The sequence below is a fragment of the Bos grunniens genome, chromosome 5, assembly GCF_055505025.1.
Source record: "Bos grunniens cultivar Pamir isolate PY7600 chromosome 5, Bosgru_T2T1.0, whole genome shotgun sequence".
Classification (NCBI taxonomy): Eukaryota; Metazoa; Chordata; class Mammalia; order Artiodactyla; family Bovidae; genus Bos; species Bos grunniens.
In genome coordinates, this window is record NC_141169.1 from 28714689 (window position 1) to 28738419 (window position 23731).

The 23731-nt window shown below is 48.6% G+C and overlaps 1 protein-coding gene and 1 long non-coding RNA gene across 2 annotated transcripts in view; both read right to left on the reverse strand.

Annotated features, from left to right (window-relative positions):
* The window catches only part of LOC147371573 (uncharacterized), a 31411-nt gene that overhangs the window by 3414 nt on the left and 4266 nt on the right, over window positions 1–23731 (reverse strand). The window lies entirely within an intron of this gene.
* Window positions 1253–3969, reverse strand: LOC147371574 (uncharacterized). The gene is made up of 3 exons (XR_015163639.1): window positions 3727–3969; window positions 2906–3077; window positions 1253–2176 (listed from the first exon to the last, which is right to left on the reverse strand). It is a non-coding gene; the product is annotated as an uncharacterized LOC147371574 (long non-coding RNA).

The following is a 23731-nucleotide window of genomic DNA, read 5'->3' on the forward strand; positions in this document are numbered from 1 at the left end:
TTCCCTGGGCAGGGTGGGTTTGTGGTCCCCCACACACTGTGGCATCCCTCTGCAACCCTCCCCGTTGATATCTTTGTCTCTTTCCAGTTTGAAGGCCATCTCTTCCAAGGGGAAGGTGGAGGGACAGAACAGCTGAGTAATTCTGTTTTCCATGTCATCTGTTAACCCTGCACCATCTGCCAAATCTACTCTCAGCCCCGACCCGCTCTCTCTGAGTGGCTGGAGTGGGGGAGGAGGCGTTTTCCTGGGGTCTGGACTGAGAATACCCACAGAAAACTCATTTTTCTGCTCAGAACCAACAGCAGTGGCCTAGAATTACAGGGCGTGTCAGGGAGTGGAGCGAGAGGGGAGAAAGGATTTTCTGACATCAGAGGGATACAATAGCAGTCCCCTGCCCCCTACTCTCAGGGGCTTGTCTTCACGCCCCTCACACCTTCACCTTGGTGAGGCTCTGGAACTGTGGGGAGGGTGAGTTGACCACAGCAACCAGAGCCCTGCCAGACGCTCTCGGGGTGAAGGCAAAGTAAGTCCATCTTACAGGGAGCTGAGGCAGATTTATGAGGCCTCGGGTGTGGCCGGCTGTTACTCAGCCTCTGACTTTTTAATTCCCCAGCCTCCTCACCCACCCCGCCTCCTCCCCAAGAAGGCCTTTGTGCAGGACAATGAGGAATCTATAAATTCCGGGGGACAGGGACGTGGGGGAGGGGAGCACCGGTCACTTCGGCTCAGTGTAGACAGCAAAGGGGGGGCCTTCACGGACCTGCCGCGTCTCAACTGTTCCACACAGGCCCAGAGAGAACGGTGGGGCCAAGCCTTACCACTGCCTTTGACAGACAACAAGCTGAGCCTCCCAGGCGGAGGATGTCTCTAGTCCCTGCTTCGTTCACTCCGTCTTTGGGTTTGGGTGTCAATACATCACTGAATTTATTTATTCTCCCTCTCTTCCTCATCCCCTAGTCATTCCCTCACCCAGGCATTATTCACTCAACACTCGCTGAATACTCAGTGTCCAGGTCAAGGATGGGGGGCACAACGGGCAGACCCTGGCTGGCCTGGAGGAGCACACAGCAGAGAGCTGTGGCTCAGAGGCCAAAGTGGAGCTCTAACCTTTTCAGGCTGGCAACCTTCACCCTCCTCTCTTTCCTCGGCAGGTCCTCTGCAGTGATGTACTTCCATCGGCATTTTTTTTTTTTTTAATAGAAGCATAGTTGATTTACAATGTTGTGTTAGTTTCAGGTATACAGCAAAGCAATTCAGTTACATATGTATCTTTATTTTTTTTCAGATTCTTTTCCCTTATAGGTTAGAGCATTTTTAATGTAATCCTGCCAAGGGCTCTGGGAGTTAGGGATTATGTAAGTGTCCCAGGATACTTTGCTAATGTGGCCCTGAGAAGGTAAGTGGTTGCCCTCTGGCAGGGAACAGCACACCAGGACCCAGGCCCTTACATCCACATCACAGCTGCACCTCTGGGTGCTGTCAGGACCCAGAGCAAGGGCATGGGCTGTGGCCTAAATGTCCTCTTCTACTCGCCCAAACTAGCCCTGGGCCACCATACTGCCCCTTCTTCGGTTTTCTGTTCTGTTCTGTTCTGTTCCACCTTTATGCAGTAGTTACTAAATGCCCCAGGCTCAACCGTGTATTTACTCACCTCACCCATCCATTGTATGATAATAATTAATGAATCCAATGCTTATGACGCATGTGTATGTTTGTTGAACAATCACACATCCTGTGTGTCCTGTTGTGTGTCTACTTGTAAACTGGGGCTATTTGTATGTACTTCGTTATACAAGTTAATCAAGCTGTGTGAAGCACTTAATGCCTAGCACATAGTAAGTGTTCAGTAAATGTGGTTGCTAAGATTTCTGTTACTGGAAACCACAGGCTGGCCCACATGAATGAGGCATTTGGGTGAACACAGGGGTTTGCAGCAGGTCCCTCTCAAAGAGTAGCACCTGAGAGGTGAGCAGATGGCCCAGAGTCCAGTTCATTTCCCAGGGACTCCCGCATTCCTGAAATGAATGGAGATGTTGCCCACTTTCTAGGTTTGTGCTGGGTGTCAGGCTAGCAGACAAGAAGAAACATCCCCAAATTCATGGAGCTGGCCTTCTGGTAGATGAAACAGACCACAAACCAAGTGAATGAAGAAGACAGTCACAGAAAGTGCTAAGTCCTGTGGAAGATACAGATAAGGTCAAGTGACACAGTACATCGGCAGATGGCGCGTGGGGCTGCTTCAGGATTGAGGTCAGGGCTGATGCGGAAGTGACATCCCTGTGAAGAACCTGGGCAGAGCGTTCGGGGCAAAGGGATCCTCATGGCCAAGGCCAGAGATGGGGGAAAAGCTTGTCAAGTTCAAGGAGCAGAAAGGCAGCCAGTGGGAGCAAAGCCCAGGCAATACAGGGAATGATGGAGGAGAGGTCAGCACAGGCAGGGGCCAGGGTGAGAAGTTGGGGCTCTCTTCCAAGGGAAGCCATGGAGGTTGTTTAGCAGGAGTGACATGCTCTAATTTGTTGTCTGATTTGTATTTTTAATGGGCCCCTGGCAGCTGGGTGAGCTGACTGTTGAGGAGCCAAGAGAGCAGACAGGAGCTTGCTTCTGCAGTTGTGCAAGGAAGTAGGAGTAATAGGGGCTTGCACTCTGGAGAGAGTGGCAAGCAGGGGCTGATCCAAGATACATCTTAGAGAGAATTCCCTGCTGGTCCAGTGGTTGGGGCTCTGTGCTCTCACTGCCAACGGCCAGGTTCAGTTCCTGCTTGGAGAACTAAAACCCCACAAACCCAGCAGTGTGGCAAGATACTATCTTGGAGGTAGAAAAAAAATTGCTAGTGGACTGGACAAGGGACGGACGGGAGAAAAATTCGGGGAGGAGACAAAGAGCTAGAGAAGCCGGGTTTGCAAACCTGTCGGCCCTGGATCTTGAGAGCCCTTCTGCTCTCTCTGGCTCTGCCCCACAGAGGTCGTTTGCACTCCTTCACACAGTCGTCTGCCCTAAAGCAGGGGCAGTCCACACTCGCTAGCTCTTTCCATCTCTCGGTGAGAAAAATGCCCCATACCTTCCTCCAGAGTCAACACCTGCCAAAGTGAAGCTTGGATTTCAGACCATTCACTCCTGGCCATTGTTGAGACCACAACCCACACAAGCGCACAGCTCCCCTCTCCCCAGCCTGGACCACTGGCCCGGCCTGAAACATCCTCTGATCTCAGACCTACAGGCGACGGGCTTGTAAGGACACCGGCCTTAGACGACTCAGGGCAGGAGAGGGAAGGGAGGTCTTGGTCTTTCCTAAGGGAATCTCCCGGCCCCGCTCCCGGGGGAAGGAAGTCCCCTCCTGGACCTGCGCCCCCGACTCCGCTCCCCGCCGCGGAGGCCGCTGCCCCTCCCGCCTGCGAAAGCTCGAGAAGCCGATCTTCCGGCCTCGGGCTACGGGCGGGGGAGGGCCGAGCGGTAATTGCTGCCATCTGCTCCCTCCTCCCCTCCCCTGCCCCCAGCCTGGGGGAGGGGCTGAGGCGTGCCAAACACCCCCTCTTACGCGCACACCCAGCAGCCGGGAGTTCAGGGGTGACCCGCGAACGCGCCTTCGGGCGAATGCAGGGGGGCCACGAGAGCGCCCCCACCCTCCTTTCTGGCAGCGGACGAGGGATGCGCTCCTGGAATCATCCACTGTTCAGGTTCTGTTCCTCTGGGATAGGGACTTAGGAAGCATCCTGGGAGCTGTCCTACCTCAACTCACTATCGCAGGCTCTGGTCCGTGGTTGAGGCTTGTTTTGGATACTGACGCGTCCATCTCTCAACTGCAGGGCTGTGACTGGTGTTGGGGGGAGGGGAGGGTGTGGAACTCTAGGCTGGTTCTGGAAGCAAGGCGGCTGGAGACCGAACTTGGCTCTCAGACTCCTCCTTCCGGCTGGGCTCAAATTCTCGAAGGGGTGCTCCTCAAGGGTGGCTCATCCTGAATAGGTTCCTCCTCTGTGAAATGAGGATACCCCAGTATCTACTTGGGTGATTCCACCCAGGGCAACTTGCTAGACCAGGAGCGTCAGGCCTGCCCCTGGGCATGGAGAGGCCCTTGGCAGGGGAGTGATGACAGGGGAAGCTGTGTGACCCTGTGGAAGGTGCTGTGACCCTGAGGAGGGGACCCTGGGGAGGTGCTGGGGACCCTGAGGAGGTAGGGACTCTGCTGGGGAAGAGGGAGGGTGGGCTAGGGACTGGAGGCTGGGGAACAGCTTATGGGAGCAGCCTTACTGGTTTCACACCCATCTCCTGGGGTCTCTGCAACTTCAGGTCATTTAGCTATTGTTCACCTGACCTCTATCCCTGTACTGATGACAGCTCTGAGCACTGGGGATGCTCACAGGGCACAGTACCTCCATTGCCCTGGCACAGGGAGCCACTGCCCAAATGCTTATACATCTTCACACCCACCCTCAGGGTCTAAACAACCACACAGGTGCAGAAGCACATGTAATGGTCCTGAGTGAGATTTGTTCAGTCAATAAGTCATGTCTGATGCTTTGAGACCCCATGGACTGCAGCACACCAGGTTTCCCTGTTCTTCATTATCTCCTGGAGTTTGCTCAATCTCATGTCTGTTAAGTCAGTGATGCCATCCAGTCATCTCATCCTCTGTCGTCCCCTTCGCCTCCTGCCTTCAGTCTTTCCCAGCATCAGGGCCTTTTCAAATGAGTCAGTTCTTCACGTCAGGTGGCCAAAGTGTTGGAGTTTCAGCTTCAGCATCAGTGCTTCCAATGAATATTCAGGGTTGATTTCCTTTAGGATTGACTGGGTTGATTTCCTTTAGGATTGACTGGGTTGATTTCCTTGCTGACCAAGTTACTGTCAAGAGTCTTCTCCAGTTCAGTTCAGTTCAGTTGCTCAATCGTGTCCAACTCTTTGCAACCCCATTAATTGCAGCACGCCAGGCCTCCCTGTCCATCACCAACTCCCGGAGTTCACCCAAACTCATGTCCATCCAGTTGGTGATGCCATCCAGCCATCTCATCCTCTGTTGTCCCCTTCTCCTCCTGCCCCCAATCCCTCCCAGCATCAGGGTCTTTTCCAATGAGTCAACTCTTCGCATGAGGTGGCCAAAGTACTGGAGTTTCAGCTTTAGCATCATTCCTTCCAAAGAACACCCAGGACTGATCTCCTTTAGAATGGACTGGTTGGATCTCCTTGCAGTCCAAGGGACTCTCAAGAGTCTTCTCCAACACCACAGTTCAAAAGCATCAATTCTTCGGCGCTCAGCTTTCTTCACAACCATACATGACTACTGGAAAAACCATAGCCTTGACTAGATGGACCTTTGTTGGCAAAGTAATGTCTCTGCTTTTCAATGCTATCTAGTTTGGTCATAACTTTCCTTCCAAGGAATAAGCGTCTTTTAATTTCATGGCTGCAATCACCATCTGCAGTGATTTTGGAGCCCCAAAAAATAAAGTCTGACACTGTTTCCACTGTTTCCCCATCTATTTCCCATGAAGTGATGGGACCAGATGCCATGATCTTAGTTTTCTGTATATTGAGCTTTAAGCCAACTTTTTCACTCTCCTCTTTCACTTTCATCAAGAGGCTTTTTATAGTTCCTCTTCACTTTCTGCCATAAGGGTGGTGTCATCTGTATATCTGAAGTTATTGATATTTCTCCTGACAATCTTGATTCCAGTTTGTGCTTCTTCCAGCCCAGCGTTTCTCATGATGTACTCTGCATATAAGTTAAATAAGCAGGGTGACAATATACAGCCTTGACGTACTCCTTTTCCTATTTGGAACCAGTCTGTTGTTCCATGTCCAGTTCTAACTGTTGCTTCCTGACCTGCATATAGGTTTCTCAAGAGGCAGGTCAGGTGGTCTGGTATTCCCATCTCTTTCAGAATTTTCCACAGTTTATTGTGATCCACACAGTCAAAGGCTTTGGCATAATCAATAAAGCAGAAATATATGTTTTTCTGGGACTCTCTTGCTTTTTCATGATCCAGTGGATGTTGGCAATTTGATCTCTGGTTCCTCTGCATTTTTTAAAACCAGCTTGAACATCTGGAAGTTCACGGTTCACATATTGCTGAAGCCTGGCTTGGAGAATTTTGAGCATTACTTTACTAGTGTGTGAGATGAGTGCAATTGTGCGGTAGTTTGAGCCTTCTTTGGCATTGCCTTTCTTTGGGATTGGAATGAAAACTGACCTTTTCCAGTCCTGTGGCCACTGCTGAGTTTTCCAGATTTGCTGGCGTATTGAGTGCAGCACTTTCACAGCATCATCTTTCAGGATTTGAAATAGCTCCACTGGAATTCCATCACCTCCACTAGCTTTGTTCGTAGTGATGCTTCCTAAGGCCCACTTGACTTCACGTTCCAGGATGTCTGGCTCTAGGTCAGTGATCACACCATTGTGTGATCGTCTTCTCCAGCACCACAGTTCAAAGCATCAGTTCTTCAGTGCTCAGCCTTTTTTACAGTCCAACTCTCACATCTGTACATGACCACTGGAAAAACCGTAGCTTTGACTAGACGGACCTTTGTTGGTAAAGTAATGTCTCTGCTTTTTAATACACTAAGTTTGTCATAGCTTTTCTTCTAAGGAGCAAAAGTCTTTTAATTTCATGGCTGCGGTCACCGTCCACAGTGATTTTGGAGCCCAAGAAAAAAAATCTGTCACTGTTTCCATTTTTTCCCTGTTTGCCCTAAAATGATGAGACCAGATGACATGATCTTAGTTTTTTGAATGTTGAGTTTTAAGCTAGCTTTTTCACTCTCCTCTTTCGCCCTCATCAAGAAACTCTTTAGTCCCTCTTCATTTTCTACCATTAGAGTGGTATTATCTGCATATCTGAGGTTGTTGATATTTCTCCCAGCAATCTTGATTCCAGTTTGTGATTCAGCCTGGCATTTCATATGATGTACTGTGCATATAAGTTGAATAAGCGGGGTGACCATATACAGCCTTGACATACTCCTTTCCCAATTTTGAACCAGTATGTTATTTCATGTCCAGTTCTAACTGTTGCTTCTTGACGTGCATATAGGTTTCTCAGGAGGCAGGTAAGGTGATCTGGTATTTCCATTTCTTTAAGAATTTTCCACAGTTTGTTGTGATCCACACAGTCAAAGCCTTTCGTGTAGTCAATGAAGCAGAGGTAGCTGTTTTTCTGACATTCTCTTGCTTTTTCTATGGACCCAACAGATGTTGGCAATTTGATCTTTGGTTCTTCTGCCTTCTAAACCCAGCGTGTACATCTGGAAGTTCTCGGTTCATATACCGATGAAGCCTAGCTTGAAGGATTTTGAGCATTACCTAGCTAGTATGTGAAATGAGCACAACTGTAGGGTAGTTTAAACATTCTTTGGTATTGCCTTTCTTTGGGAATGGGATGAAAACCGACTGTTTCCAGTCCTGTGGCCACTGCTGAGTTTTCCGAATTTGCTGGTGTATTGAATGGAGCACTTTAACAGCATCATCTTTTAGAATTTGAAATAGCTCAGTTGGAATTCCATCCCTTCCACTAGCTCTGTTCGTAGTAAGGCCCACTTGACTTGGCACTCCAGGATGTCTGGCTCTAGGTGAGTGACCACACCATCGTGGTTATCCAGGTCATTGAGACATTTTTTGTGTAGTTTTTCTGTGTATTCTTGCCACCTCTTCTTAATCTTTTCTGCTTCTGTTGGGTCCATACCGTTTCTGTCCTTTATGTGCCCATCTTTGCACGAAATGTTCCCTTGGTATCTCTGATTTTCTTGAAGAGATCTCTAGTCTTTCCCATTCTATTGTTTCCCTCTATTTATTTGCATTGTTCACTTAGGAAGGCTTTCTTATCTCTCCTTACTATTCTCTGGAACTCTGCATTCAGTTGGGTATATCTTTCCATTTCCCCTTTGCCTTTCGCTTCTCTTCTTTTCTCAACTATTTGTAAGACTTCCTTAGACAACCATTTTGCCTTCTTGCATTTCTTTTTCTTTGGGATGGTTTTGGTGAGATTAGGCTCCTAGCTACACCAAGCCCATACCCACCTACTCTTGTCAAGGTCCCCAGGTGGCACAGGTATCCTTCCTGCTGAGAACCCAGGACCTCACTGTGGAGTCCTATCCTTGTACCAAGGCCACAGACATGGAGCCCAGGACCAAGGTCACCTCCAGAATTGACTGAGCCCCTTTGTAACCATTACCAAAAGCCCCCCAATCATCACCAGCAAGCTTCCTGACTCCATATTAGACAAAAATGGTCACCTTGGTATCCACCCTATAGCACCCTAAGTGAAGTCACTCAGTCATGCCCAACTCTTTGTGACCCCATGGATAGTAGCCTGCACCAAGCTCCTCCGGCCATGGGATTTTCAAGGCAAGAGTATTGGAGTGGGTTGCCATTTCCTTCTCCAGGGAATCTTCCCAACCCAGGAATCGAACCCAGGTCTCTCATATTGTAGACAGACGCTTTACCGTCTGAGCCACCAGGAAAGTAGATTAGGATAGCACCCTAATCACCCTCCTAATGCCACCCTTCCAGCAGGAATTTTTTTGTCTTGAGGCTAAACAAATTGGCTACTAACTCATGAGAAGTGTTGCCTCTCCCTTGAGCTGGCCCACTGTTCTAGGAGTGTCCAGTCGGCTTTCTCTCTTCTGTCGGGAGATCAGCCTGCTGTGCTTTCCATGCCCACATCATCTCTACTCTTTGTTCTTAATAAACTCACTCCTTTCTGAAATGCTCTGTGTTTGGAAATTGTTTTTCATCCCGTGCTCAGACTGCATGACACACAAATTCAGCACAGAATCCCTGCCACCTCCCCTCCTGCAACCTTGCCATGTCCAACAAACTTGTGTTTGCCACTGAGGCCAGCTCTACAGGGGTGGAGTTGCAACTTCCTCCTCCCAACCATCTCTACCTCTGGCCTGATGGCCTGATTCCTCAACACAGGTGAGTCCTGGGGATGCCCAGCAGGCCTGCTTCTAGCCCTCAAGAGGCTCTCACCGCAGAGTGGGGATGCAATGTGAGTTGTTCCAGCATCCTCAGGAGCATTGGACAACCCGACGGTCCTGCCTGCTAGAGGCGTTAGGAGGATGACTTCTGGGTTGGGGCTGGAAGGAAAAAGAAAATTTCTTGGGGCAGGAAGAACAGCACGTGCTAAGACTCGGGAGTATGGAGGTAGTGATGTAGCAGGAGTGTTGGAGGGGAGGAACTGACAGGGATAAGGAGCAGAGAGGTATGTGAAAGGAGGCTGAAGAGGTATATACCTTAGACTTGGGTTTGTTGTAGCAATTTCACGTGTCAGCACAGGGAGGGACAGACAGGAACATAAGATGCTAGAAGAAGTGAAACTGACAGTAAGATTAAAAGGTGGGCTTGCTGGTGGCTCATACGGTAAAGAATCTGCCTGCAATGCAGGAGACCTGGGTTTGATCCCTGGGTCAGGAAGATCCTCTGGAGAAGGGAATGTCTACCAACTCCAGTATTCTTGCCTGAAGAATTCCATGGACAGAGGAGCCTGGAGGTCTACAGTCCACGGGGTCACAAAGAGTCAGACAGGACTGAGTGACTAACACTTTCACTTTTTTTCAAGATTAAAAGGTGGGTACTAACCCAGTGATTAAAAAGGCCATTCATTCATCTGGGCCTCAGACCTAGAAGACAATAGGGACTGGTGGGACTGTGGCTCTCATGTGAGCCCCAGGGATTCCCTTCTGAAGACCATAGTTGCTACTCACCTCTGGCCAGTTGTTGCCATGCCGGCTTCTGAGCTTAGTGTTGTCAGCTATTTTCAAGAAAAATTAGAAATGTAGAGTTTTACAGGTTATTTCCTGGTTTATAAATATTGACAACTCTTTTAAAACTTTAAAATGGTGTGTGTGTCTAAAACACATGTAGCACAGATATATCTGAGGATGCAAACAGTGACAGCTACGGAGATGCTGGAGAGCTGTTGGAAGTTTTATAAAAGGGAAATGATCTTTATAACAGGCCTGAGTTTTAGGCCCACTCAGGGGCATTATGGAGGAAAGTCCTAGCCAGTGGGGCAGTTGCAAGTGTTAGAACCAGAAGACCTGAGGCCTGAACACAAGCAGCTGACCTGGAAAGGAGGGAAGGCGCTGGGAACACCATATGGGTCTTCAGGAATTAGCCTCCCCTTTAAGACATTGCAAAAACATCATATAGTGGGTGGGGAGGCCTCTCTGGAGTGGGATGCCCCAGAAAATCCCCAAGGTTGCACTTGGGTAGGCAGGCCACTTGGAAGAACTGGGTAAGACATTCCAAACAGCCCCATGAGGAAGGGGCTGTGTTGGGGGAGGGGCTCAGGAATCCGCCTGGCCTTCAGGAAGACCCCAGCCACTCCTAATGGGAACCACACGTGGGGTGAGCTGAAATCCTGGATTGCCTGTGACGTCTGGCTTTGGAATCGGACACTTGGCTCAGGTCACTCCTGACCCGCTCAAGTCTGAGGCCTCCCTGGCTCCCTTCCTAATCGCTGCCAGACACATTCTGCCCTGCACCCAGCTCTGGGGCCTGCCTGGGTCCTGGAGAGGAGGTGCTTCCCAGTACCGCCTCCTTCCCCAACTTCCTGCTGGGAGAGAACCTAAGCTCTGGAGAAGTATGGATTCTCAGATCAGAATCCTAGGTTTCCTGCTGGGCCAAGGGTTGATGCTCTTAGAATATCAGAATCAGAAGTCCTTTCCATTGTCCCCCAAAACAATGTGTCCCGAACTTCACACCCCTCCTGGAGCCCTGAGCTGCTACTGGCCTTGTAGAAACTGGTGCCCTCGACCTTCATCTTGCCCCTGTAGCATCTATGAGGCTCTCTGGCTCCCACAGGGATAATTTCCTGCAGGACCTCACACACCCGGGGCAGGGAGCAGTCCAAAGGGCAGGGCAAGAGCCTTGTGAGCAAGTGGTTTGCTCCTGAGGATTCCCTGTAAAAGCAGGTTAGGGGAACAGGTGTCTCCTAGCATACTTCCTTATGCTCTCTCGTCCCCCTAACTCAAACACCTCCTGGCCCAGGGACTGGAACTGTGTCACAAGATGTCTTAACACAACATAACAGGTGTAGGAAAACTCCAAGTCCTTATTCGAGTGGGTCGCTCCAGCCTTTTGGCCATGGCTGTCATCATACCTGCTAAACCCTCTTCATAACTCTCTACCAATGGTGTGTATGTGTGTGGGGGTGGGGGTGAGGGGTTCACTTCCTGCTCAACTGCAGGACCCTCTCAGTGGTCCCCTACAGGCCCAGCCCCCTTCCTCCTGGGTCTCCTCCTTGAGAAGTTCCAGGCAGCCTGCTCAGGATCAGGCCAGGGGCCCAGGAGCTTGGACAGGCTGCATTCCTGGGGGAAGGGGAGAGGAGAGCAGGATTGCACAGAACCCCCTCCTCCCTTCCAACACAGACCCCAGGCTGCCCAGCCTGGAGCTCTCTTCTCCAGCCTGCTGAAGATGGCCAGAGCAGTGCCAGAAAAGCTCCTGGCAAAGGCAGCAATGCCAGGAACCTAGGAGCTTCTCCTGGGCTCTGCTGAGGAGGAAGCCATCTGTACTTGCAGCTATTCCACCCCTGAGGGAACCTAAGGTTTTCCAGCATTATAATGACCCACAGCGGGCACTGGTAAGAGGCCCATGGGGCCAGACGGAGGGAATGCAGGGCAGAGGGATACGGCAACTCTTTGGCATAACTTAGCACCACACTCCTGCAAGGCAGTTCCATCTCCAGGGCGCAAGAACTTAGGGACTTGCAGAGAGAAATCAGGCCCAGCAGAATGGGAATCAGACAGCAGTTGTAGGAGATGATAAAGAGTGCTGGGGAGGAACAAGGAACCTCCTCCGGAACTGTATAGGTTCGGGTAGTCCCTCCAACCCAATCCACCCCCATCCCCCAGCCAGGTTTCGGGAAGCTCTCCCAATGAATATTTAATAGCTCAGCGCTGGGCCTGATTGAATTTTAATGCTGGCGACCCCGAGAGCTCCAGCCGAGTTCAGGCAATTAGTCAGGAGCCATTAACTGCTGACGGAGCTGATTTATGGGCGGGACTGGTGGTGGGTGGTGGGGGAGCCCAAGCTGCGAGGAGGTCCTGGATTGGGCGGACAAAATCTCTGGGGTCAGCCAATCCTTACGGCTGTCTTGGCTTGGTTTGCATCTCATTTGCATAGCACTCCCACTAGGCAAACCTGTGAGGAAACCCAAGGGTAGGGGCCTCTGTCTGAGAGCTGGACCCAGGCTTGGCCCTTTTCCTGAGGCCTCACTGGCATTTATGTCAAGGAAAACCACGTTGTGTTTTGCACGTGGAATTTCATTATTCAAAGGATCTCTCCCCCACACACCCATATCTTGGTAAGGCCCAGTTCTGGGGGAAAATTCCAAAGGAGGAGCAGAGGGGTAGAGAGCAGGGCTGACCTGGGCACTCTGGGCAAAGCTGAGGGGCCTGGGGACCTAACAAAGAACTCTGGGTTAAAACAGACAGGAGTCCTGTGACTCTATGCGTTCCATGGCTCTCCCACCTCCCTGAGCCACCGCCCCTGCCAGTTCCGGGTACCCGCTTTGCTTCTCAGAAGGAGGTTCTGCACTGATGCAGATGAGAGTTGTGGGTTTTCATAGGACTGAATTATGCCTCCGAGGCCTGGGAATGAATTCAAGGGGCTCTTGGAGGAGATGACCCTCCTCCCCTCGCTACTCCTCATCCCCCTGACCTGTGTGAATGAGCTGGGACTCAGCCTGGAGTGCTCTATTGAACTATGCCCGACCCCTTAAATCGCAGGTCAAGGATTTAGCTGGCCTGTCGGCTGCCACTCTGGCAGGTGGCCTCCTCCTCACCAGCCCCCACCCCTGTCTGAGCCTTCAACCACTGAGGATGTGGTGGAGAGTGGAATCCTTCTCCTGGGGTCCAGGCCTTATCTGAGCTGGAGTGATCTATACTGAGGGACGGGCAATGGAAGGGAATGGAAAGAGCTCTGGGCTGAGAAGCCAGTCCCTACAGGGAGGCTTGTAGAGAAGCTGGCAGGGAGATGGGGGGTCATTAGTCAAGGATGGCTTCCTGGAAGAGGGAGGGCAGAGTAGTGCCTGGGAGGAAGGGAGGGACGGGTCAAAGAAAGAGAAAAGGAGAGGAAATCTACTGCAGGGGAACACCCTGTTGGAATCCGGAGAAGGTGAAATGTAAGCTCAAAACTGTCCATCCCCGTCAGCAGTAGCTCAGTAGGAGCCTGCCTGCCTAGGCAGGTGAGGCTGAGTGTGAAGAGAAAATGAAAATTCCTATCACTACAGTGTGCCAGGCACTATGCTGAGCACTTTAAATATATTGTTTCATCCAATCTTTATAGCATTCTCAGTAGGAGGGTGAAAAAACTGGCTTGAAACTCAACCTTTAAAAAAAAACTAAGATTATGGCATCCAATCCCATCACTTTAGGGCAAATAGAAGGGGGGAAAGTGGAAGCAGTGACAGACTTTATTTTCTTGGGCTCCAAAATTACTGTGGACAGCCATGAAATTAAAAGACACTCCTTGGAAGGAAAGCTATGACAAACCTAGACAGCGTGTTAAAAAGCAGACATCATGTTGCTGACAAAGGTCTGTCTAGTCAAAGCTATGTTTTTTCCAGGAGTTGTGTGCAGATATGAGAGTTGGACCATAAAGAAGGCTGAGTGCCCAAGAACTGATGCTTTCCAATTGTGGGGAGTGGTGCTGCAGAAGATCCTTGAGAGTCCCTTGGACTGCAAGATCAAACCAGTAAGGCCTAAAGGAAATCAATCCTGAATACTCATTGGAAGGACTGATGCTGAAGCTGAAGTTCCAATACTTTGGTCACCTGATGTGAAGAGCCAACGCACTGGAAAAGACCCTGATGCTGGGAAAGATTGAAGGCAAAAGGAGAAAGGGGTGGCAGAGGATGAGATGGTTAGATAGCGTCACCGATTCAATGGACATGAATTTGAGCAAACTCCAGGAGATAGTGGAGGACAGAGGAGCCTGTCTCACTGCAGTCATTGGTGTCCGAAAGAGTCAGACACGACTTAACGACTGAACAAGTTTTCTTAGAACTCCCAATTTACACATGAGGACTCTGAAGCTCCAAGAGAAGGGGTAACTTGCCCATGATCACATAGCTACTTGTTGGCAGAGTCTTTGCTCTTGTCCACCACTGCATTCTGCTTAGAGGCATCTCAAAGTCAACTTATAACTCTTTTTTATACTCTCCAAATCTACTTCTTATCCCATTTTTTTTTTTGCTGTGCTGCACAAGATCCTAGTTCCCTGACAGTGGATAGAACCCGGGCCCCCTGCAGTGGAAGCACAGACTGTTAAACATTGGACTGCCAGGGAAGTCCCCTCCCATGTTCCTTAACTTCCCTCTACCAGCTTCCCTCTAACTGGTGAACAGATACTGCAGGTAATCTTTGCCAAAATCCTGAGAAAGAATCCCATCTACACTGTCACCCAAGCCTGAGTCCTTGGTGTAATCAATGATTTACAATTCTGGGAACTACTTCCTAAAGATTTCTGAATTCCGTTCCCTTGGTTCAGGCCCAGGTAATTCTCAGGCCAGGTGAGGTAAGACAGGAGCCCTTATTGAGCCCTTACTATGTGCCAGGCCCCGTGCTAAGAGCATTCCTGCATTTTCTCTTAATTAATCCTCACCAGAAGTCTGAGAGTGGGTCCTTTGATTGCTAGATCACCATGTTACAACGAGGTGAAGAAAGTCAGGAAATGGTCCAAAGAAACCCCCAGTTGTACTGGGCTCACTAGGATGTTGGGGTGGGGAGGAGACCCCACCAGATGACACAGAGCTCCAAAATCTCTTGCCCTTTTCAGCTGTTCATAGAAGTTCACAGTTTCCTAGACTGGCTCTGTGTCCTGACCTCAGGGTGCTTCTCCCTGCTTTGACAGAGGAGTTGGGCTTCAAGTGACAGAAGACCCAACTTAAATATGCCCTAACCAGTAGGATGCTTGTTTATTTTGTTGCAAAGCAAGACTTAATATATGGGGCTGTTGGCTAATTCAGTGACACAGCAATGTTGTCAAGGAGCTACGTTTCCTTCCTTCCTTGTTTGTTTCTTTTTTCATTCTTTACTTCTTTTATTAACTCTACTGAAATTACATGCAGTAGAATGCACATGGCAACCCACTCCAGTGTTCTTGCCTGGAGAATCCCAGGGACGCTGGAGCCTGGTGGGCTGCCGTCTATGGGGTCACACAGAGTCATACACGACTGAAGCGACTTAGCAGCAGCAGCAGCAGAATGCACATTGTAAAAATACAGTTTGATGAGTTTTGACAAATATATACCTGGTAGCCACCATTCCAATCAAGATATAGAACACTGATATCATGCCAGAAAGTTCTCTTGTGTCTACCTGTAGTCCCTTCCTCCCTTATCCTCATAGGTAACCCTTGATCTGATTTCTACCTTCATAGATCAGTCTGATATGTTCTAGACCTTCCTATGAAGGGAATCATATTATATATACTCTTCTGTGTCTGACCCTTTTGCTTCCGACAGTGTTTTGGAGATTCATCCATTGGGTTGTATGTGTCACAGTTTATTTTTATTGCTGAGCAGGATTCCATTCTCTGAATACTGTATTGCATTCTTTTTTCTCTGCCATTTTCATCATGTTGGTTTATGTCCTTGTACCCTAACTTTTCTTAAAATCACAAGATGGCTCTGCAATACTAGATACCACGTACAGACAACAATATTCAGAGTACAAGAAAAGCTGTTTCTCCTTTGGCTTCTGAGAAGTCTTTCCAGAATTCTCCCAAAGAACATCATTCTCTCATGCATCATAGGCCAAAATCATGTAAGTCATAGTACATGTCCAGCCTTGTTAAAAATTAATTAATTTGTTTGGCTGCCTTGGGTCTTAATTGCAGCACATGGGATCTTTCATTGTGGTGCAAGGGTAACTTAGTTGCCCCAGGGAATGTGCGATCTAGTTCCTCAACCAAGGATTGAACGCATGTCCCCTGCATTGGAAGGTGGATTCCTTTTTTATTTTTATTTATTTATGTATTTTGGCTGTGCTGGGTCTTTGATGCTGCATGGGCTTTTCTCTAGCGGTGGTGAGTGGGGGCTACTCTCTAGGTGCAGTGCTCAGGCTTCTAACTGCTGTAGCTTCTCTTGTTATGGAGCACAGGCTTGAGGCACACAGGCTAGTAGTTTTGGTACACAGGCTTGGTTGTTCTCTGGCATCTTCCTCGACCTGGGATTGAACCTGTGTCTCCTGCATTAGCAGGCAGATTCTTACCACTGAGCCAGCAGGGAAGCCCAGAAGGTGGATTCTTAACCATTAAATCACCAGGGAATTCCTTACATGTCCGTTCTTAAACCAAACACTGGCAGAGAATAGAATTCCCACAGGTGTCTCAGACTAATCCAGACTCACCCCTGGGGCTGGGGAGGGGCTTGGCCTCCCCTAAAGAACCTGGCAGCCCAGTCCCTGAGAAAATACCAAGGCTCTGTTAGCAAGAAATGGGGGGCAATGTTTGTTGGTCAATGATCAGTAGTCTCTGCTTTATCTGATTCTTCAGTGTTAACAATTCAGGTTTTGTTCAGGGATCCACCTCTCAAGAATGTAACCCATTTCCAACAAAGGAGTAAACCCAGATGGAGTAAATCCTGATATGTCTGTGTCAGTCCTAGTAATCCTGCCCACCCCCACCCCACGCGCCAACCCAGCCAGAGATTGGTTTAAGTATGAGAACCGTGGAAGACACTGATTGTAGCCACCTAACATCCATTCTTCTGTCTTATTCCTCAATAATAAAGAGCTGCATTTTATTTAGGGTGACACAGTGCTCTGCTGAAAAAATGTTTTTAGTTTTTCTTGTAGCTACATACGGCGTGTGACCAAGTTCTGACCAATACGATGTAAATAGAAATGCTGGTGGAACATCTGAGAAGGTTGCTTACGAGAGCTGATTCTGCTGAGGAACAACCTCTGGTCCTTCATTTTTGCTACTTTTGGTCTACAACATGGATCCAACATGGCCTACAACATGGAACTCCAGCAGCTATTTTGGAACATGAAGTGGATTTGAGAATGAAATCATATGAGATACACTGGGCCTCAGTGATACTGAAACTATAGAGCCAGAACACCAGCACCGTCTATTTTCAGACTTTTTCAATTTATTTATTTTAGGTAGAAGTGGATGTATTCAGATTCAGAGAGAAGCACACTCACAGACAGAGCATGGGCCATCGTAGGGTGAGTGCAGCCAGACTTCTTTTATATGAGAAAGAATAAACTTCAATATTGTTTGAATCACTCTGAATTTTGCCAACATCTACAACTGATGAACATAGGCAATAACGATTTCTGGTTAAAGAGACGAGAGGGAAAATCCTCTGGATGTCTCTGGGAGAAGTTTCTTTGTTCTCAAAAGGAGGTACCTGAGAGGAATAGTTGAGCCCATGAGGGATGATTAGAACTACATTCGGGCATTTTGTGACTTGAGGGGAGCCATCTGGGGACACAACAGAGATGGTGAGGGTGTTGGATATGAAGATGGAAGGAAGGTCCCTGAAGAAGGTGCTGAGTCTCTGAATTAATCAACTCTGGAGTTACCATTTCTCATTCTTATGTAAAATATTGTGTTTGATCAATTCAGAAATGCACATTTGGTCACATTGTGACATTTCTGAAATCAGTATGCACCCTACTATCAGCACCGCCTTAACCCGCTGCCAGCCAGGTAGCAGTTGTGCTTTACAGCTGGACACGTGTCCTTGCTGCACACATACACATTTTGGTGACTTTCCTGCTGTCATGATTGGACAATCGCAACCCAATGATGTTTCAGTCCATAAACCATATAAGGACTCTCTGGGTTCTGACTGATATCTAGAAATTTTTATCAACTATCTGTCAAGATCATCTGCCAGCATCAAGACTTCCAGAATGAATATTGGTGGCTTAAAAGGAAGCCTCAAGGTTAACAGCGGATATGGTAGATAACCTGCAAAACAGTCCCCAATGGTCATCACCTCCTGCTAGTCACACCCCTGTGTAGCTCCTTCCCACAACGTTCTGGTTTGGTCTTTGTGACCAGTTAGCGTAGGGCAGAAATCAGGACACTATGTCACTTTCGATGCTTCTGAACTGTGGTGTTGGAGAAGACTCCTGAGAGTCCCTTGGACTGCAAGGAGATCCAACCAGTCCATTCTGAAGGAGATCAGCCCTGGGATTTCTTTGGAAGGAATGATGCTAAAGCTGAAACTCCAGTACTTTGGCCATCTCATGCAAAGAGTTGACTCATTGGAAAAGACTCTGATGCTGGGAGGGATTGGGGGCAGGAGGAAGAGGGGACGACAGAGGATGAGATGGCTGGATGGCATTACTGACTTGATGGACGTGAGTCTGAGTGAACTCTGGGAGATGGTGATGGACAGGGAGGCCTGGCGTGCTGCAATTCATGGGGTCACAAAGAGTCGGACACGACGGAGTGACTGAACTGAACTGAATTGATGTCACTTTCAGTATTAGGATATAAAAAGGCTGTGGCTTCTGTCTTGGGTGACTGACTGAGCAGGAAGTAGATTCTGCTGCCCACAGCTTGAGGGCTAGCTTGTAAGACTCTGCGCCAGAAACATCCAGCTAAACCACTCCCAGATTCCTGACCAATAAAAATAACATAATAAATGTTTGTCTCTTTTAACTGCTGAGATTTGGGGTAATTTTTTTTTTTTTTACAGAGCAATGAACAATTAATTCAGTGGAGCAGTCTTTTAAGAAATATTGTCTCACCAGTCCTTTAATCTACCCTGATGAGGAGTCCATGTGGAAAAACACTGGCAGCTCAGAGTTGAAAAGTGATTCCAAGAATCAGACTCTGGATGTAATCAACTGAAAGAAATTCATAAGTAATTTGTTTCACCCATGTTTTCCTTGTTCAATAGGTGCAAAAGTAATTTATGTTTAAAAGTAGGGACTTCCCTGGTGGTCCAGTGATTAAGAATGTGCCTTCCAATGTAGGGGAAGCAGGTTTGATCCCTGGTCAGGGAACTAAGATCCCGCACGTCACGGGACAGGCCCGAGCATCACATCTAGAGAAATCCCATGCACAGCAGCAAAGAATAAAAAAAAGTCAAAAGGAAAAAAAAAAGTGTATTTCCACGTAAGTTCAAAAGGACATTTTAAGTAAATGTAAAATAAAAATTCTAAGTGATAAGAAATCATAGTGTGTGAGTATGTGTGTGTCAGTCATTCAGTCGTGTCCGACTGTTTGCGACCCCATGGACGATAGCTCCCCAGGCTCCTCTGTCCATCCATGGAATTCTCCAGGCAAGAATACTGGAGTGGGTAGCCAGCCCCTCCTCAGAACATCTTCCTGTCTCAGGGATTGAACCTGCGTCTCCCACACCACAGGCAGATTGTTTACTGTCTGAGCAACCTGGGAGTGAAAGTGGCTCAGTCGTGTCTGACTCTGCGACTCCATGGACTACACAGTCCATGGAATTCTCCAGGCCAGAGTATCGGAGTGGGTGGCCTTTCCCTTCTCTAGGGGATCGAACCCAGGTCTCCCACATTGCAGGCGGAGGATTCTTTACCAGCTGAGCTGCTAGGGAGCAACCCGGGAAGCCCTAAGAAATTATTATGTCAGTTTAATTGGCAGTGCTTTTTCTTTCTAATGGTACATAAAGTAACAGTGCTTCTTAATATCAGTGGCATCTAAATTGGATGAAATATGATCACGTGTTTTGCTTACTGTACAAGCCATTGTGAGGCCAGTTTTCTGGGACTTGCAGTTGAGGATTCTAACTCAGCTGTGTAGGACAGGGTTGAGGAGGAAGTGAGTGAGGAGCAGGAGAGAACAGTGTGTGAGGGAGACTAGGAGGAGGCTGGGCAGGGGTCTGTGGTCAACAGCTCTAAAGTATTTACGGGAAACCCATGTTGCTCACTGTTTTAAGTCCTAAGCCTCCAGTGCGTTATTAAGGTCCTAGCAATTGCTGGCTACGTTGGAAATACTTGCATTTCCCAAACAAAAGTAAAGACATGTGACCTGACACAGGAATTTTCCTATATTTAAAATTTTTTAACCCACCAGTACCCCCCCTCCCCCACCCAAAGCCATGCTTTTAGTTTTACAGCTTTAGGGCTCATACAAGGGCAAGTGGAAACATGCCAGACAGAGGCTTCCCTGGGACATAGGTTGCCCCTCATCTCCCAGAGCAGCGGCCAGTTGTTGGGAAAATGTCCAGGAGCCAGAATCTCAACTAGGCAAGAGAGGGGACTGGGGCTAGGGATCCAGATAGCTTTAGAGTTAGGTGTGAATCGCGATTCCTACATCCTTGACGACTCAATCGTTTGTTTCATGAACATCTCATCCTTCCTTGGGAAAGTCGCGTGAGGACTGGGCATCTATCATCAACCCACTTTACAGATTGGAAAGCTGAGGGGAGAGGGTTAGTTTACAGGGTGAAGGACAAACCAAGATTTGAATTCAGGCAGTCTAGCTCCAGAGCCTGTGCCTGTCTCAGTCACTGCCTTAGGGCACTTTAGATCTGCGGGAAATTTAGCAATCGCTGATCCAAACCCTTGATTTTACAGTTGAGGAAGCAGCGGTTTCACAGGGGGTGCAAGCCTTGCCCAAGATCCACCATGAAGCGTGGCTGGGCGAGACCCGGGCTGGGGCGCTCTGGATTAGAGCTGGTAAAAGAAGGGGGCGAAGGAGGGGGCTGTAGGCACCCGGAAGCACTGCCCCTCCCCACCTCGCCTCCAGTGCAAAGCACCCCATCTTTCCATTTTGGGAACGGGTTTTACTTGGTGGGAGGAGAGGTGGGGGTGGCCTCGGAAAGCCACTCGGCCTCCTTCATTCTCGGGATTCCCTGAGGGAGCCATTGTCCGGGAGGAATGTTCGGCCGGCAGCCCCGAGGGGGGCGGGGCCTCTCTGCGTGCCCCAGACAAGCCTGCTTTGTGCTCTCCACGCAGGGCCCCTTCTGGCCTTCCCAGTATTTTTCAGGGCTTCCAGGCCGGGTCGCTAAAGGAGGAAGCTATTGGAAAATGCCTGGGCCTTGGGAGAGGCACTGGGCCCTAAAAAGCCAGTCTAGGAGGGCTGCCTGGAGGAGATGTGAGGGCATCACCCAGAGACCTGGGGGTAGTGGCTCCTCAAAACTGAAAATTTGCATTCCCAGCATCTTATTACTAGAATTTGATCCTGATCGGACACACGCACAAAGGTGAGTGTTACAAGTCAGTTCATCCCGCTTTTATTTCCGGGGGAGAAAAAAATCGACAACAGATGAAATTGTTAAATTAATTCTTGCATGTCCAGATGATGGAATATTAAACTGTCATTAAAATTATGTGATATAAACAACAAGGATTAATCATATAGCACAGGGAACTATATTCAGTATCTTGTAATAAACTATAATGGAAAAGAATCAGAAACAATAATATAGATATATACATATATATGTATTGCAGAGTCACTTTGCTGTACACCTGAAACTATCACAATGTTGTACATCAACCATACTTCAATAAAAAATTATGTGATATAAATATATGTACAGACAGGAAAAAATACTCAAAATACTTGTTATTGAGAAAAGCAGTTTATAAAATAGTGTCAATCTCTCTCTATATATACATATCTAGAAAAATAATCTGCCTTATTCCAAAATCTTACTAGTGGTTTTCTCTGAGTGGTAGGATTAAAGAGTGTTTGATTTTGAAAACAAATTTTTGTTTTGTGCTTCTCTGTATTTTCTAATTCTAAAAGATACTGTAAAAAGATGTTTTGTGTAACTAAAGTAGTGTGTGTATGTTTGTGTGTGTGTGTGATAACTGCCTGCTGCTTAGGCTGGGTTCCCCCCACAGGAGAAGTTTCTCCAGTTCTCAAGGGTAGGCAGGGACAGCTGTTCAAGCGTCAGAAAAAATGAACAGTGAGCATCAGACAGGCAATGTGTCTGAGCCCAGTAATAATAGCAGCAACTTGCTTAGCACTTCACACAGTGCTTCCACACGCACGATCTTATTTGAATGCTACCACAGCCCTCTCAGGACACATCCTTCACCTTTTACAGGTGAGGAGCCAGGCTCCAGCCGCTGAGAGCACCTCCTCAAGTGGGGGAGCTAGGATTGAATCCAGGGTCTCAGATCTCCAGTCACCACATCCCACTGCCTCCCCATGCATGTCCACTTCAGCATCTGCATTTGTTCCTCCACCTGTCCCTCTCCTTCTCTGACTGTGAGTTTCTCTGGTGCACTTAAGAGTGTTATTCAAGTCTCTGTTCCCAGGACTTAATACATGGTAGGCATCAGTACATGCTATGGAATGAACAAATGAATGAACAAACAAACATTCAAACCTGGAGCCCTGGTGAAGTAAGTCTTAGTAGTTCCCAAACCAGTTCTTTGTAGCCTGTGTCTCTTTATACTTGCTGTTCCGTATTTATTTCCTTTTTGTTCTTTAATACTTGCAAAGCCTTTTGGAAAATGGCTGACAGGGAGTGTGTGGGAACAGCTCTTCGTCTGGATCTGAACCAAAGCTTTAAAAAGGCTCCCACTACCCACTACGCAACAGTAACTGGAGGCAGCCACCCTAGAGGCCAAGGGCACAGAGGAGAAGCCCTGGGTGAGCTCTCCTCCCTGCCTGGGGGGAGGGTTTCTATCCAGGACCAGTGCTTGGAAGGGATGGGGCTCCTCTCTTTGAGTACAGACCCTTCCAGACCCCAGACCCAGAGTGGTGGACGTTCCTTCGTTGGAGAGAGGGCTGTGGTTACAGAGGCTGGGCCAATCAGGGAAGGCATCCTGGAGGAGAGACCTGGGAGGCTGGTTTAGTAAGGGGAGAGGCCAGGGCAGAGGGGAGAAAAGCAGGGAACATGCCTGAGCAGTTGGGCGCTGGATGATTTAAGTACAACCAGATGTGCTGGGAATCTCCTGTCAGGCCCAGCCCCAGTGAGGGCAGTGTGGGGGTGGGGGAGATCTCTGGGCCACTTGGATTTCCAGTTCCCCATTCTGCCCTGGATCTGTAAGCTTTAAGGAAGGGAGAAGCCAGTGGAGTTCCAGAGGAGCTGGCATGTGAGAGAGTGAGCCAGGCAGGCTTGGGTGGAGTCTTATGCCTTTGGATAGGGTATAGGAAGGGAAGGGTTCTTCCAGGAAGCAGGGTATTTATTGGGCTCAATCCCTGGAACCTAGAAAAAAGGATTAGGAGAGCCCTGGGGTAGGAGTTACCAACTCTGCTGGGAGTAGGGGATAGCTAGGGAAACTTTACAGAAGAGGACATATATAAGTTGGGGTTCTGCAGGATGAATAGGAGTTGCCCAAGCAGAATAGGTGAAATGATACTCCAAGGAGGAAGACTGTGGTTTTAAAATGGTGTGGGTGCTTAGCGAGAGGTTCTGTGGGGGTATATCATAGGGGTAACGTGGTGGGATGACAGTTCAGTTTGGGGTGCTGGCCCAAAGGCCAGGATGGGGGTGGGATGGGTACGCTATTGCTCACAGACCAAATGGCAAAGCCAGAGGAGGTATGAGGATTTTGGAAGTGGGTCCCTGGGTCCCGGGCCTCAGGAGGAAAGGAGGGGACTGATAGCCAGCGCCAGCTCCTCCCCCAAGTCTTAAGTGGTCTGGCACAGAGCTGTGTCTGCTCAGAGGAAAGGGTGCTTTTTCTTATTCTCATGGAAGCTCTTAAGAGCCCTTGGCTAGCTGTGAGGTGGGGATTGGACCCAGACACAGACTGTAGCTCACTAGGAAGGCAAAGTTGGTATAAGCACACAAAGAGTAAGTGAGGGCATGAGCAGGGTTGGGGAGGCACTGGGAAC